This window comes from Phyllobates terribilis, unplaced genomic scaffold (assembly GCF_046119375.1).
Source record: "Phyllobates terribilis strain yellow unplaced genomic scaffold, ASM4611937v1 Scaffold_2__4_contigs__length_985480577, whole genome shotgun sequence".
In the NCBI taxonomy this organism is placed as follows: domain Eukaryota; kingdom Metazoa; phylum Chordata; class Amphibia; order Anura; family Dendrobatidae; genus Phyllobates; species Phyllobates terribilis.
Window position 1 is genome coordinate 966,922,325 of NW_027362762.1, and position 16,663 is coordinate 966,938,987.

At 50.9% G+C, this 16,663-nt stretch overlaps 1 protein-coding gene across 5 annotated transcripts in view; it reads right to left on the reverse strand.

Moving 5' to 3' along the window:
• Positions 1 to 16,663, reverse strand: part of BOC (BOC cell adhesion associated, oncogene regulated) — a 150,543-nt gene that overhangs the window by 39,512 nt on the left and 94,368 nt on the right. The window contains exon 1 of one of the 5 annotated variants that reach the window (XM_073668657.1): positions 2,040 to 2,154. The exons of the other annotated variants lie outside the window; for them this stretch is intronic. The gene's annotated coding sequence lies outside the window, so the exon portion shown is untranslated. Of the gene's footprint in view, positions 1 to 2,039; positions 2,155 to 16,663 lie in introns of those variants that run through there. 5 annotated transcript variants of the gene reach the window in all.

Below are 16,663 nucleotides of genomic sequence, written 5' to 3' on the forward strand. Positions count from 1 at the left end.
TTTATATGTCAGCACTGTTGCTCTGGAGCTCAAAAAATCCCCTAAATTTGAAAAAGTGAACCCCCTTTGGTACAACATGAAAATCATTGATCACGGATATCCAACGCGTTATGTACAACCTAGATATATTGCACTGCATTCCCCTTTAATGACCAGGACCCGCAATTAACCCATGCAGGTCCACTTTAATACATATATCAAACTAGGAAGCCATGCTGCTATGGGCCAACACTTGATATTGTAATGTATGAGAAAGCACCCATGAGTATTAGGAGAGCTGAGGAGGTATCATTATAGATACAGAAGCTGAATGTATCATTACAGATATGTTTCATCAGGGGATTATTGGGGAGTTGAGATGAAACACCCATGGGTATTAAGAAAGCCAAGTCTATCATATATATATATAGGATGGGTGTATTGCTCCAGGTAAATTTAATCTGAAGATTATTGGAAAGTGAGAAAAGCACCTTTAGGTACTGGGGGAATTTAGGAGTTGTAATAACAGATTCACAGGATAGGTGAATTCCTGCAGGTAAGCTTTGGATATTGGTGGAGCTGTGAAAATGTCATAATACATAAATGGGTTGGATATACCACTGTCAGCAAGTTTCATCTCGGGATTATTGGAAAGTTTAGTTAAAGCACCCATGGTTCTTGGGAGAGCTGAGGAAGAATCCTTATAGATACACAGAATGAATGTATTCCTGCAGGTATGTTTCATCAGTGGATAATTGGAGAGCTGAGATAAAACACCTATGGGCATTGGAGGAACTGAGGAGGTATTTTAATAGATGCAAAGGAGAGTTTCATCTGTGGATTATAAAAAGTTGAGATAAAACACCTATGGGCATTGGAGGCACTGAGGAGGTATTTTAATAGATGTAAAGGAGAGTTTCATCTGTGGATTCTAAAAAGTTGAGATAAAGCGCCCTTATGTATCTGGAGAGATGAGAAGATGTCATACATATATGGGATGAGTAAATCACTCTGTTTAAGTTTTATCCGTTGAGTTTTGGAAATCAGCGATAAAGCACCCATGGGTATTGGAGGAGCTGAGGAATTGTCATAGATACATATGATGGGCTTATCACTCAAGGAAAATTTTGATCTGTGGATTACTAGGGATGTGACAAAGCACCGATGAGTTTTGAGAGCCAAAAAGAAAGTGGGATAGGTCCATCAGTCAAAATTTGAAGAAATCAGCACTAAGCAAGATAAGTAGTAGGGAGGTACATTGTTACGTAATGTTAGTATAAGACGACTGCATGATTTTCACATATAAAAGTCAGATATTATTGTATCAAAGTTTATCATAAAGCCACGCCAACACATGAAACAGAAACAGCATGTATATATTTCCACAATTCACTGCATAAAATAACAGTCGATCTGTCATGAAAGTCTATATTTGCTGAGAAAATATACACAGTGGTCAACCATCCCGGGTCAGAAAATCAGTCGTGGTTCCTGATCGAGACCACTGAATCTTATTATTACCACCTTCCCTGCAAACAAGGCTCAGAATAGGCATCAGCACAGTCAGGAGACACGTTGCTGAGACTTGTAGTGCTTTAGAGTTTCTACTCTCTTGATGCAAATAAAAGGATCTATCTGGAGTGCCCAACTGGTTTACAGGTGTGTGTGTGTGTGTGTGTGGGGGGGGGGGGGGCGCTGTTGAATTCATTGCTATTTATAATGACAGTGGCAGAAAGTGGTACTGCAACTGAGAAATGTAACTGGGTATTTCAATAAGATTTGAAGGAAGATTCTCCCAAAAAGTCCCGAATCCAACACAAGAAAGAGAGAGCAAAGAATCTCACTAAAATCAGAGATTCTAAAGAATCACATAGAAGTCAGTAATCCTAAAGCCTGCAATAGTCGAGAGAGAAAGTTAGGGGTAAAATCTTAGAATTTTCTTTTAGTCCCGTCCGCGTACTTTCCACACCTCGGATGATGATCGTTTCATATAAATAAACTTTTTGTCTATGGACACATTTCAAAGCCCCCTCCACCTCTCCCCCCTATTTCATACCTACCAGAGAGATCCTGGCGCGGATCCCCGAACTGCGAGGCCAGATCCTCATCATTGGGGTCTGCTTTATCTCAGCCCGGCTATTTCTGGCACTCACAGGAGTACAGGGTTTGCTAGTGGGAGGTTGGACGCGTATGACTGAGTGGAAACTTGGCCTTACAAGTCCGCGTCTTGTGAGACGTCTTTTATTATTTCATTTTTCTTGATTTTCCCCTCTTATATACTTGGCAGTTCAGCCTAAACAAGCGATAGAGAAATATTATTGTGGACGCTGCGCCACCCAAACTCCTAGTAACTCCTTTGTCACCAAAATGGAACTTTTTTGCATTTTTTATTTTTATTGGGTGGGGGTTTGAGTCACCATAATTGGGAACCGCTGATTGGCCAAATTAGAGTCAGGTTAAGTAGAATGAAGCTAAATGAAGACTTTGTCTACAAAGATGGCTGCCCGGGAACACAAGGAACCGCCATGGGTCCATCCAAGGACAAACATACTCTAAAAGACAGGTGACCACTGCTGGGGGTCTTGTCCCCATTGATAATGTAATATTAGCCAAAAAGGGACCTTCTTTTATATGTGGTCATTTTTAATTCCATCCTTGGTTTTCTGGACAGCTCTGGTCAATGGCCAACACCCATTATTGCCCCTTTAAGAGTCCGGCTTTAATCACGATTTGGGCGTCCATACTCAATTAATAAAATTGCGTCATAAAGAAAGTTTCTGGGAACTTTACAGTTGACCACCAAAGAGAAAACCTCTCGGTGATCTGTACAGTTCTGGTTCCTATCAGTGGGATTAGATCCCCGAGTTTGGGTGGAGGGGCCAAGTCCGACCCTGGACACATAAAACATCTTCTGGAATGCAATACTATATATCCTCTCACTGACGGGGCTGCACTCTGCCAAACTCAGAAAGTTCTCAATAAGAGAGGCCACAGGGCAACCAAGCCGCTACGGCGTGCAACAGGACCCCCAAAAATAGTAGGAAGAGCAAAAAGGATCGGTAAGAGAATACGAAGAGCGGAGAGGCGGAAAAAGCAGGATCCGAGCCAAAGGACGTGAACGGATTAAGGAAGGTGCGATCAGATGAGCAAAGATCTGCCAATTCCAACCTGGCAGAAGACGCACCAGACGGCGACCTGTAACGGATATCTTCTCTAACGTGCCACAACAATCAAGAATGCACGGATCACCATCGATGCAGCCGGAGAGACTGGCACGTCGGAGGACACGTGATCACCCCGAAACGAAGGAAAAAAGAAAATGTATGAATTTGGAAGAAAATAGACAGAAAGTAAACAAATTCCTAACAGAAGGGTCCAAACGTCAAGTCTCTTCCAAGCACTCTCCCGACACTCACCCCCCTAGTGCTCTTTCCCCGGCGCTCCCTCCTGATGTGTTCTCTCCTGGTGCTCCCTCCAGATGCTCTCCCTCTGGCACTCCCTCCAGGCACTCTCTGGTGCTCTCCCCCTGGTACACCCTCCTGATCCTCTCTCCCCTGGCGCTCGCTCCTCTGGCACTCTCATCCGGTGACCCTCCCCCCCTCACGCTCTTCTCTGGCGCTCTCCCTTGACATTCTCCACCCTGGTGCTCTTTCCCTGTCGCTCCCTCCTGACGCACTCTGCCCTGGTGCTCCCTCCAGATGCTCTCGCCCCGCTACTCTCCCCCTGGCACTCTCTTCTGTCATTACTCACCTGGTGCTCCCTCCTGATGCTCTCTCCTCTGGCGCTCCCTCCTGACACGCTCTCCCCTGGCACTCCCTCCTGATGTGCTCTCCCCTGGCACTCTCCTCTGGCACTCTCCCCCTGGCGCTCCCTCCTGATGTGCTCTCCCCTGGTGCTCCCTCCTGATGTGCTCTCCCCTGGCACTCTCCTCTGGCGCTCCCTCCTGATGTGCTCTCCCCTGGCACTCTTCTCTGGCAATCTCTCCTGACATGCTCTCCCCCCGGACACTCTCTCCCCTGGCACTCCTCTCTGGCGCTCCCTCCTGACTCGCTCTCCCCTGGTGCTCTTCCTTGGCACTCTCCTCTGGCGCTCCCCGCCTGGCGCTCTCCCCTGGTGCTCGCTATCCCCCACCCCCGGGCGCTCTCTCCCCTGGCACTTCTCTCTGGCGCTCCCTCCTGACTTGCTCTCCCCTGGTGCTCTACCTTGGCACTCTCCTCTGGCGCTCCCCACCTGGCGCTCTCCCCTGGTGCTCGCTATCTCCCCCCGGGCGCTCTCTCCCCTGGCACTTCTCTCTGGCGCTCCCTCCTGACTTGCTCTCCCCTGGTGCTCTACCTTGGCACTCTCCTCTGGCGCTCTCCACCTGGCGCTCTCCCCTGGTGCTCGCTATCTCCCCCCCGGGCGCTCTCTCCCCTGGCACTTCTCTCTGGTGCTCCCTCCTGACTCGCTCTCCCCTGGTGCTCTACCTTGGCACTCTCCTCTGGCGCTCCCCGCCTGGCGCTATCCCCCCCCCGGACACTCTCTCCCCTGGCACTTCTCTCTGGCGCTCCCTCCTGACTTGCTCTCCCCTGGTGCTCTACCTTGGCACTCTCCTCTGGCGCTCCCCACCTGGCGCTCTCCCCTGGTGCTCGCTATCCCCCCCCGGGCGCTCTCTCCCCTGGCACTTCTCTCTGGCGCTCCCTCCTGACTCGCTCTCCCCTGGTGCTCTACCTTGGCACTCTCCTCTGGCGCTCCCCACCTGGCGCTCTCCCCTGGTGCTCGCTATCCCCCCCCGGGCGCTCTCTCCCCTGGCACTTCTCTCTGGCGCTCCCTCCTGACTCGCTCTCCCCTGGTGCTCTACCTTGGCACTCTCCTCTGGCGCTCCCCACCTGGCGCTCTCCCCTGGTGCTCGCTATCCCCCCCCGGGCGCTCTCTCCCCTGGCACTTCTCTCTGGCGCTCCCTCCTGACTCGCTCTCCCCTGGTGCTCTACCTTGGCACTCTCCTCTGGCGCTCCCCACCTGGCGCTCTCCCCTGGTGCTCGCTATCCCCCCCCGGGCGCTCTCTCCCCTGGCACTTCTCTCTGGCGCTCCCTCCTGACTCGCTCTCCCCTGGTGCTCTACCTTGGCACTCTCCTCTGGCGCTCCCCACCTGGCGCTCTCCCCTGGTGCTCGCTATCCCCTGGTGCTCGCTATCCCCCCCTGGGTGCTCTCTCCCCTGGCACTTCTCTCTGGCGCTCCCTCCTGACTCGCTCTCCCCTGGTGCTCTACCTTGGCACTCTCCTCTGGCGCTCCCCACCTGGCGCTCTCCCCTGGTGCTCGCTATCCCCCCCTGGGTGCTCTCTCCCCTGGCACTTCTCTCTGGCGCTCCCTCCTGACTCGCTCTCCCCTGGTGCTCTACCTTGGCACTCTCCTCTGGCGCTCCCCACCTGGCGCTCTCCCCTGGTACTCGCTATCCCCCCCCCCATTCCCCGGGGCGCTCTCCCCCCTTGACGCCCTCGCCTCGCACACTCAGAGCAGGAGGAATTTCTCAAACTTCGCTTCTTAAACCCTACAATTATTTTAGCTCAATCTCGTTGGAGGCAGAATTAAAAAAAGCAAAAAGTTCCAGAGGGGGAAGAAGAAGACGAAGACCGGGGAGGATTTTTATTTTTATTTACTTTTTCCCTTTTTTTACCCAATTCGCTTTAATCGCTGTCCCTTCGCTCAGGATCACCTCCACTTGACAAGCTTCTAATTGGATAAGTGCAGATCCCACACTCTCCGGAGACACAGAACTGGATTGGGAGAAGTTTTTTTGGAGGGATCATTGGTTTATTAGTGGTGGGGAGGGGGGTATTCGCCTCTCAACATGAATTCCATCTGCTTCCCCCCCCCCCCTCCGATCATTGACGACGCTGCTTGAATATTCATGTATTTTTGGGGCGCCCCCTCCCTCTGCCCCTCTCATAGCGCGGCACAATACCCCCGATAACAGCCCCCCCTCCACGCATTAGATAAACACAGGCAGTGTCAAGTGTGAGGAGGGACTACAACTGCCAGTCATGCATCGGCCCCACAATGAGACCCTCTAATATATTGCATGCTTTCCATATGGGGGCTGCGTTGCCCCTAGAAACACTAACAGGCAGAACGAGGCTTAATAGAGTCCGTATTCATTGTCATGCAGCAAGCTGGCTCAAGAGACTATTGCCCCGTGGGTCGCTTTTCTTTATTTCTATTCCCCCCTCCTCCTTTCTCCTTTCATTTTTTTTTTCTCTTTTTATTGAAAAGGGGACAAAAGACCAAGGTTGCTTAAGGGTCCCAATCTGGAGAGGATCGGGGGTCTCACAGAAAAGACTTTGCTGCAGTTAGGGAACCTTGAGGAGGGGGGCAAAAAAAATAAGAGACTAAATTAAAGAAGAAAAAAAAATCTGAAAGTTAAAAAGCAAAAAGCGAGCAGAGGTGCCAGCTGCCCATAGACAAGCTGCCATAGCCGAGAGAAGGGGGCTTCACGGGACAAAGGCCTGGCATCGAAAAAACAGCTGCTTCAGGCCAGGGCCACGTCTGACCACCCGCCTCGAAGACGTGGCCCGGCCAAAAAATCCTGCCAACCGTGCAATGGTGACAAGACCCCGCACCCACGGCTCAGAGTCCTTGAAGGTTAATGGAGTGTCCCGGGCACTTCATCTATTAGAAAGGCCCAAAATCAACATTTCTGCACCTCCTTCCTGATTGGCCCTGAATGTGAGGAGAGCGAGGTGCTTGGGGGGGAAAGAGGTGCTCGCTGTCATGTTCTTTCGTCTCCTCATGCATCGAATGCAGCGTCCCGAATTGCGGACACCTCAACCGCAGCATCCCAAATCATGGACACCTCAAACGCAGTGTCCTGAATCATGGACACCTCAACCGCATCGTCCCGAATCATGGACACCTCAACCGCATCGTCCCGAATGATGGACACCTCAACCGCATCCTCCCGAATCATGGACACCTCAACCGCATCGTCCCGAATCATGGACACCTCAAACGCATCGTCCCGAATCATGGACACCTCAACCGCATTGTCCCGAATCATGGACACCTCAACCGCATCTTCCCGAATCATGGACACCTCAACCGCATTGTCCCGAATCATGGACACCTCAACCGCATCGTCCCGAATCATGGACACCTCAACCACATCGTCCCGAATCATGGACACCTCAACCGCATTGTCCCGAATCATGGACACCTCAACCGCATTGTCCCGAATCATGGACACCTCAACCGCAGCGTCCCGAATCGCAGACACCTCAACTGCAGTGTCCCGAATCATGGACACCTCAAAAGAGGAGTCCCAAATCATGAACACCTCAACCGCGGTGTCCCGAATCAAGGACACCTCAACCGCAGCGTCCTGAAGCACGGACGCCTCAACCGCAGCGTTCCGAAGTGCGGACACCTCAACCGCAGCGTCCCAAAGCACGGACACCTGAACTTTACGTCCAAGAATCAAGAATATCTAAATATCAAGTTCCTAGAACCATGAACAGATGGACCAAAGAATCTAAAACCGTGAATTTCTGAATCTCAAGATCCTGACACCTGAACTACAAAGCCGAAAGTAACCCAATAGTATCTGCACTGAGCACAGAGAACCAGCACCACATGAAGACTTAAGTCTGGACAACAGCACAGAACCATGGACACTGAACCCCAAGAATCTAGACTCATGGATAGTGGCACCTCGGCCCCATGAACCGTATGAACACACGCACCTCGGCCCGAAGATCCCGACGGGCGCCGGCACCACGGCCCCAAGAACCTCACGGACTTCCGCAAATTGGCCCCAAGATCCACCCGGACGCCCGAAACTCGGCCCCAACAGCTCAAAGAACACCGTATCTCAGCCGCATGATCCCCATGGACCACCACACCTCAGCCTCTAGAACTATAAACACTATACAGTGGATGGAACAAGGTGCATTTTTGCAGGTTTCGGGCCCTAAGGCTATGTGCCCACGATGCAGAAATGAAGCAGAAATTTTCCTGAGCATTTCTGCATCTCCTTGGCAGAAAAACGCATGCGGTTTTTACATGCATTTTTGACGCGTATTTGACTCGTATTTGCCATGCGTTTTTCCAATGCATTGTATAGGCAAATACGCATGCACAAACGCACAAGAATTGGTCATGTCCGTATTTTTTCTGCGAGTAAAATCTGCGCAGAAAAAATACGGACCATGTGCACAGAACTTGCAGAATGTCATAGGAAGTCATGGGATAAGGTATACAATGCGTTTCTGGAGCGTTTACGCGCTGCAAATACGTACCAAAATTTGCACCAAAAAAGCATCGTGGGCACACAGCCTAATGCTCCATGGTCACGTGGTCTGTGGATCTGTTCCACTGTTTCCCTCTCATTGTGTAAATAAGTGATTACAGGGCAATTTACAAGAGTTTGCTGTATCAAGTGGACAATTCCTTTAACTGCTCTGTGGGATTAGTGGATCTCTTTTTGCTTTTGGTGCTTTGTGTCACCTGCTCCAGCCACATCTCAGCTTCACATCATGTTCAGAGCAAACATGGAGCACCAAGCGGAGACCAAGCGGAGACCAAGGTGAGACCAAGCGGAGACCAAACGGAGACCAAGCCGAGACCAAGCCGAGACCAAGCGGCGACCAAGATAAAGACCAAGCCGAGACCAATATAAAGACCAAGATAAAGACCAAGCCAAGACCAAGCGGCGACCAAGATAAAGACCAAGCAGAGACCAAATGGCGATCAAGATAAAGACCAAGCCGAGAACAAGCTGAGACAAAGATAAAGACCAAGCCGAGACCAAGACAAGACCAAGATAAAGACCAAGCCAAGACCAAGCCGAGACCAATATAAAGACCAAGATAAAGACCAAGCTGAGACCAAGCGGCGACCAAGATAAAGACCAAGCCGAGACCAAGCGGCGACCAAGATAAAGACCAAGCCGAGACCAAGCCGAGACCAAGATAAAGACCAAGCCGAGACCAAGATAAAGACCATGCCGAGACCAAGCCGAGACCAAGCGGCGACCAAGATAAAGACAAAGCCGAGACCAAGATAAAGACCAAGCCAAGACCAAGCCGAGACCAAGCCAAGACCAAGATAAAGACAAAGCCGAGACCAAGATAAAGACCAAGCCGAGACCAAGATAAAGACCATGCCGAGACCAAGCCGAGACCAAGCGGCGACCAAGATAAAGACAAAGCCGAGACCAAGATAAAGACCAAGCCAAGACCAAGCCGAGACCAAGCCAAGACCAAGATAAAGACAAAGCCGAGACCAAGATAAAGACCAAGCCGAGACCAAGCCGAGACCAAGATAAAGACAAAGCCGAGACCAAGATAAAGACCAAGCCGAGACCAAGATAAAGACCATGCCGAGACCAAGCCGAGACCAAGCGGCGACCAAGATAAAGACAAAGCCGAGACCAAGATAAAGACCAAGCCAAGACCAAGCCGAGACCAAGCCAAGACCAAGATAAAGACAAAGCCGAGACCAAGATAAAGACTAAGCCGAGACCAAGAGGAGACCAAGCCAAGACCAAGATAAAGACCAAGACAAGAACAAGCCGAGACTAAGATAATGACCAAGCCGAGACCAAGCCGGTGTGGATGTAGCTAATCTGCGACTCTGGTGATGTCGCCATCAGGAACATCAGCACCGGCACAGAGTCGTAATGGAAAGTAACGAAAGAACGAGAGGAAACCGCAGCGCGAACACCAGATTCACACTCATCGCCAGAGATCAGCGGTGACATCACTGAGAATGCCGCCTATCCATCACTAGAGATCAGCGCTGACATCACTGAGAATGCCGCCTATCCATCACTAGAGATCAGCGGTGACATCACTGAGAATGCCACCTATCCATCACCAGAGATCAGCGGTGACATAACTGAGAATGCCACCTATCCATCACCAGAGATCAGCGGTGACATCACTGAGAATGCCACCTATCCATCACCAGAGATCAGCGGTGACATCACTGAGAATGCCGCCTATCCATCACTAGAGATCAGCGGTGACATCACTGAGAATGCCGCCTATCCATCACTAGAGAGATGAGCGGTGACATCACTGAGAATGCCGCTTATCCGTCGCCAGAGATCAGCGGTGACATCACTGAGAATGCCGCCTATCCATCACTAGAGATCAGCGGTGACATCAATGAGAATGAAGCCTATCCGTCACCAGAGATCAGCGGTGACATCACTGAGAATGCCGCCTATCCATCACTAGAGATCAGCGGTGACATCACTGAGAATGCCGCCTATCCATCACCAGAGATCAGCAGTGACATCACTGAGAATGACGCCTATCCGTCACCAGAGATCAGCGGTGACATCACTGAGAGTGCCGCCTATCCATCACCAGAGATCAGCGGTGACATCACTGAGAATGCTGCCTATCCATCACTAGAGATCAGCGGTGACATCACTGAGAATGCCGCCTATCCATCACTAGAGATCAGCGGTGACATCACTGAGAATGCCGCCTATCCATTACTAGAGATCAGCGGTGACATCACTGAGAATGCCGCCTATCCATCACCAGAGATCAGCGGTGACATCACTGAGAATGCCGCCTATCCATCACCAGAGATCAGCGGTGACATCACTCAGAATGCCGCCTATCCATCACCAGAGATCAGCGGTGACATCACTGAGAATGCCACCTATCCATCACTAGAGATCAGCGGTGACATCACTGAGAATGCCGCCTATCCATCACTAGAGATCAGCGGTGACATCACTGAGAATGCCGCCTATCCATCACTAGAGATCAGCGGTGACATCACTGAGAATGCCGCCTATCCATCACTTGAGATCAGCGGTGACATCACTGAGAATGCCGCCTATCCATCACCAGAGATCAGCGGTGACATCACTGAGAATGAAGCCTATCCATCACTAGAGATCAGCGGTGACATCACTGAGAATGCCTCCTATCCATCACCAGAGATCAGCGGTGACATCACTGAGAATGCCCCCTATCCATCACCAGAGATCAGCGGTGACATCACTGAGAATGCCTACTATCCATCACTAGAGATCAGCGGTGACATCACTGAGAATGCCGCCTATCCATTACTAGAGATCAGCGGTGACATCACTGAGAATGCCTCCTATCCATCACTAGAGATCAGCGGTGACATCACTGAGAATGCCGCCTATCCATTACTAGAGATCAGTGGTGACATCACTGAGAATGACGCCTATCCATCAACAGAGATCAGAGGTGACATCACTGAGAATGCCGCCTATCCATCACCAGAGATCAGCGGTGACATCACTGAGAATGCCGCCTATCCATCACCAGAGATCAGAGGTGACATCACTGAGAATGCCGCCTATCCATCACCAGAGATCAGCGGTGACATCACTGAGAATGCCGCCTATCCATCACCAGAGATCAGCGGTGACATCACTGAGAATGTCGCCTATCCATCACCAGAGATCAGCGGTGACATCACTGAGAATGAAGCCTATCCATCACCAGAGATCAGCGGTGACATCACTGAGAATGAAGCCTATCCATCACTAGAGATCAGCGGTGACATCACTGAGAATGCCGCCTATCCATCACCAGAGATCAGCGGTGACATCACTGAGAATGCCTCCTATCCATCACCAGAGATCAGCGGTGACATCACTGAGAATGCCTCCTATCCATCACCAGAGATCAGCAGTGACATCACTGAGAATGCCTCCTATCCATCACTAGAGATCAGCGGTGACATCACTGAGAATGCCGCCTATCCATTACTAGAGATCAGCGGTGACATCACTGAGAATGCCGCCTATCCATCACTAGAGATCAGCGGTGACATCACTGAGAATGCCGCCTATCCATTACTAGAGATCAGCGGTGACATCACTGAGAATGCCTCCTATCCATCACTAGAGATCAGCGGTGACATCACTGAGAATGCCGCCTATCCATTACTAGAGATCAGCGGTGACATCACTGAGAATGCCACCTATCCATCACCAGAGATCAGCGGTGACATCACTGAGAATGCCGCCTATCCATCACCAGAGATCAGCGGTGACATCACTGAGAATGCCGCCTATCCATCACCAGAGATCAGCGGTGACATCACTGAGAATGTCGACTATCCATCACCAGAGATCAGCGGTGACATCACTGAGAATGCCGCCTATCCATCACCAGAGATCAGCGGTGACATCACTGAGAATGCCGCCTATCCATCACCAGAGATCAGCGGTGACATCACTGAGAATGTCGACTATCCATCACCAGAGATCAGCGGTGACATCACTGAGAATGCCGCCTATGCATCACCAGAGATCAGCGGTGACATCACTGAGAATGCCGCCTATCCATCACCAGAGATCAGCGGTGACATCACTGAGAATGTCGACTATCCATCACCAGAGATCAGCGGTGACATCACTGAGAATGCCGCCTATGCATCACCAGAGATCAGCGGTGACATCACTGAGAATGCCGCCTATCCATTACTAGAGATCAGCGGTGACATCACTGAGAATGCCGCCTATCCATCACCAGAGATCAGCGGTGACATCACTGAGAATGCCGCCTATCCATCACCAGAGATCAGCGGTGACATCACTCAGAATGCCGCCTATCCATCACCAGAGATCAGCGGTGACATCACTGAGAATGCCACCTATCCATCACTAGAGATCAGCGGTGACATCACTGAGAATGCCGCCTATCCATCACTAGAGATCAGCGGTGACATCACTGAGAATGCCGCCTATCCATCACTAGAGATCAGCGGTGACATCACTGAGAATGCCGCCTATCCATCACTTGAGATCAGCGGTGACATCACTGAGAATGCCGCCTATCCATCACCAGAGATCAGCGGTGACATCACTGAGAATGAAGCCTATCCATCACTAGAGATCAGCGGTGACATCACTGAGAATGCCTCCTATCCATCACCAGAGATCAGCGGTGACATCACTGAGAATGCCCCCTATCCATCACCAGAGATCAGCGGTGACATCACTGAGAATGCCTACTATCCATCACTAGAGATCAGCGGTGACATCACTGAGAATGCCGCCTATCCATTACTAGAGATCAGCGGTGACATCACTGAGAATGCCTCCTATCCATCACTAGAGATCAGCGGTGACATCACTGAGAATGCCGCTTATCCATTACTAGAGATCAGTGGTGACATCACTGAGAATGCCGCCTATCCATCACCAGAGATCAGAGGTGACATCACTGAGAATGCCGCCTATCCATCACCAGAGATCAGCGGTGACATCACTGAGAATGCCGCCTATCCATCACCAGAGATCAGAGGTGACATCACTGAGAATGCCGCCTATCCATCACCAGAGATCAGCGGTGACATCACTGAGAATGCCGCCTATCCATCACCAGAGATCAGCGGTGACATCACTGAGAATGTCGCCTATCCATCATCAGAGATCAGCGGTGACATCACTGAGAATGAAGCCTATCCATCACCAGAGATCAGCGGTGACATCACTGAGAATGCCGCCTATCCATCACCAGAGATCAGCGGTGACATCACTGAGAATGAAGCCTATCCATCACTAGAGATCAGCGGTGACATCACTGAGAATGCCGCCTATCCATCACCAGAGATCAGCGGTGACATCACTGAGAATGCCTCCTATCCATCACCAGAGATCAGCAGTGACATCACTGAGAATGCCGCCTATCCATCACTAGAGATCAGCGGTGACATCACTGAGAATGCCGCCTATCCATTACTAGAGATCAGCGGTGACATCACTGAGAATGCCGCCTATCCATCACCAGAGATCAGCGGTGACATCACTGAGAATGCCTCCTATCCATCACCAGAGATCAGCGGTGACATCACTGAGAATGCCGCCTATCCATCACTAGAGATCAGCGGTGACATCACTGAGAATGCCGCCTATCCATTACTAGAGATCAGCGGTGACATCACTGAGAATGCCTCCTATCCATCACTAGAGATCAGCGGTGACATCACTGAGAATGCCGCCTATCCATTACTAGAGATCAGCGGTGACATCACTGAGAATGCCTCCTATCCATCACCAGAGATCAGCGGTGACATCACTGAGAATGCCGCCTATCCATCACCAGAGATCAGCGGTGACATCACTGAGAATGCCGCCTATCCATCACCAGAGATCAGCGGTGACATCACTGAGAATGTCGACTATCCATCACCAGAGATCAGCGGTGACCTCACTGAGAATGCCGCCTATCCATCACCAGAGATCAGCGGTGACATCACTGAGAATGCCGCCTATCCATCACCAGAGATCAGCGGTGACATCACTGAGAATGTCGACTATCCATCACCAGAGATCAGCGGTGACATCACTGAGAATGCCGCCTATGCATCACCAGAGATCAGCGGTGACATCACTGAGAATGCCACCTATCCATCACTAGAGATCAGCAGTGACATCACTGAGAATGCCGTCTATCCATCACTAGAGATCAGCGGTGACATCACTGAGAATGCCGCCTATCCATCACCAGAGATCAGCGGTGACATCACTGAGAATGCCGCCTATCCATCACCAGAGATCAGCGGTGACATCACTGAGAATGCCACCTATCCATCACTAGAGATCAGCGGTGACATCACTGAGAATGCCGCCTATCCATCACTAGAGATCAGCGGTGACATCACTGAGAATGCCGCCTATCCATCACTAGAGATCAGCGGTGACATCACTGAGAATGCCGCCTATCCATCACCAGAGATCAGCGGTGACATAACTGAGAATGCCACCTATCCATCACCAGAGATCAGCGGTGACATCACTGAGAATGCCACCTATCCATCACCAGAGATCAGCGGTGACATCACTGAGAATGCCGCCTATCCATCACTAGAGATCAGCGGTGACATCACTGAGAATGCCGCCTATCCATCACTAGAGAGATGAGCGGTGACATCACTGAGAATGCCGCTTATCCGTCGCCAGAGATCAGCGGTGACATCACTGAGAATGCCGCCTATCCATCACTAGAGATCAGCGGTGACATCAATGAGAATGAAGCCTATCCGTCACCAGAGATCAGCGGTGACATCACTGAGAATGCCGCCTATCCATCACTAGAGATCAGCGGTGACATCACTGAGAATGCCGCCTATCCATCACCAGAGATCAGCAGTGACATCACTGAGAATGACGCCTATCCGTCACCAGAGATCAGCGGTGACATCACTGAGAATGCTGCCTATCCATCACCAGAGATCAGCAGTGACATCACTGAGAATGCTGCCTATCCATCACTAGAGATCAGCGGTGACATCACTGAGAATGCCGCCTATCCATCACTAGAGATCAGCGGTGACATCACTGAGAATGCCGCCTATCCATTACTAGAGATCAGTGGTGACATCACTGAGAATGCCGCCTATCCATCACCAGAGATCAGCGGTGACATCACTGAGAATGCCGCCTATCCATCACCAGAGATCAGCGGTGACATCACTCAGAATGCCGCCTATCCATCACCAGAGATCAGCGATGACATCACTGAGAATGCCACCTATCCATCACTAGAGATCAGCGGTGACATCACTGAGAATGCCGCCTATCCATCACTAGAGATCAGCGGTGACATCACTGAGAATGCCGTCTATCCATCACTTGAGATCAGCGGTGACATCACTGAGAATGCCGTCTATCCATCACCAGAGATCAGCGGTGACATCACTGAGAATGAAGCCTATCCATCACTAGAGATCAGCGGTGACATCACTGAGAATGCCTCCTATCCATCACCAGAGATCAGCGGTGACATCACTGAGAATGCCGCCTATCCATCACTAGAGATCAGCGGTGACATCACTGAGAATGCCGCCTATCCATTACTAGAGATCAGCGGTGACATCACTGAGAATGCCTCCTATCCATCACTAGAGATCAGCGGTGACATCACTGAGAATGCCGCCTATCCATTACTAGAGATCAGTGGTGACATCACTGAGAATGCCGCCTATCCATCACCAGAGATCAGCGGTGACATCACTGAGAATGTCGCCTATCCATCACCAGAGATCAGCGGTGACATCACTGAGAATGCCGCCTATCCATCACTAGAGATCAGCGGTGACATCACTGAGAATGCCACCTATCCATCACCAGAGATCAGCGGTGACATCACTGAGAATGCCGCCTATCCATCACTAGAGATCAGCGGTGACATCACTGAGAATGCCTCCTATCCATCACTAGAGATCAGCGGTGACATCACTGAGAATGCCGCCTATCCATCACCAGAGATCAGCGGTGACATCACTGAGAATGCCGCCTATCCATCACCAGAGATCAGCGGTGACATCACTGAGAATGCCGCCTATCCATCACTAGAGATCAGCGGTGACATCACTGAGAATGCCGCCTATCCATCACCAGAGATCAGCGGTGACATCACTGAGAATGCCGCCTATCCATCACCAGAGATCAGCGGTGACATCACTGAGAATGTCGCCTATCCATCACCAGAGATCAGCGGTGACATCACTGAGAATGCCGCCTATCCATCACTAGAGATCAGCGGTGACATCACTGAGAATGCCTCCTATCCATCACTAGAGATCAGCGGTGACATCACTGAGAATGCCGCCTATCCATTACTAGAGATCAGTGGTGACATCACTGAGAATGCCGCCTATCCATCACCAGAGATGAGCGGTGACATCACTGAGAATGCCGCCTATC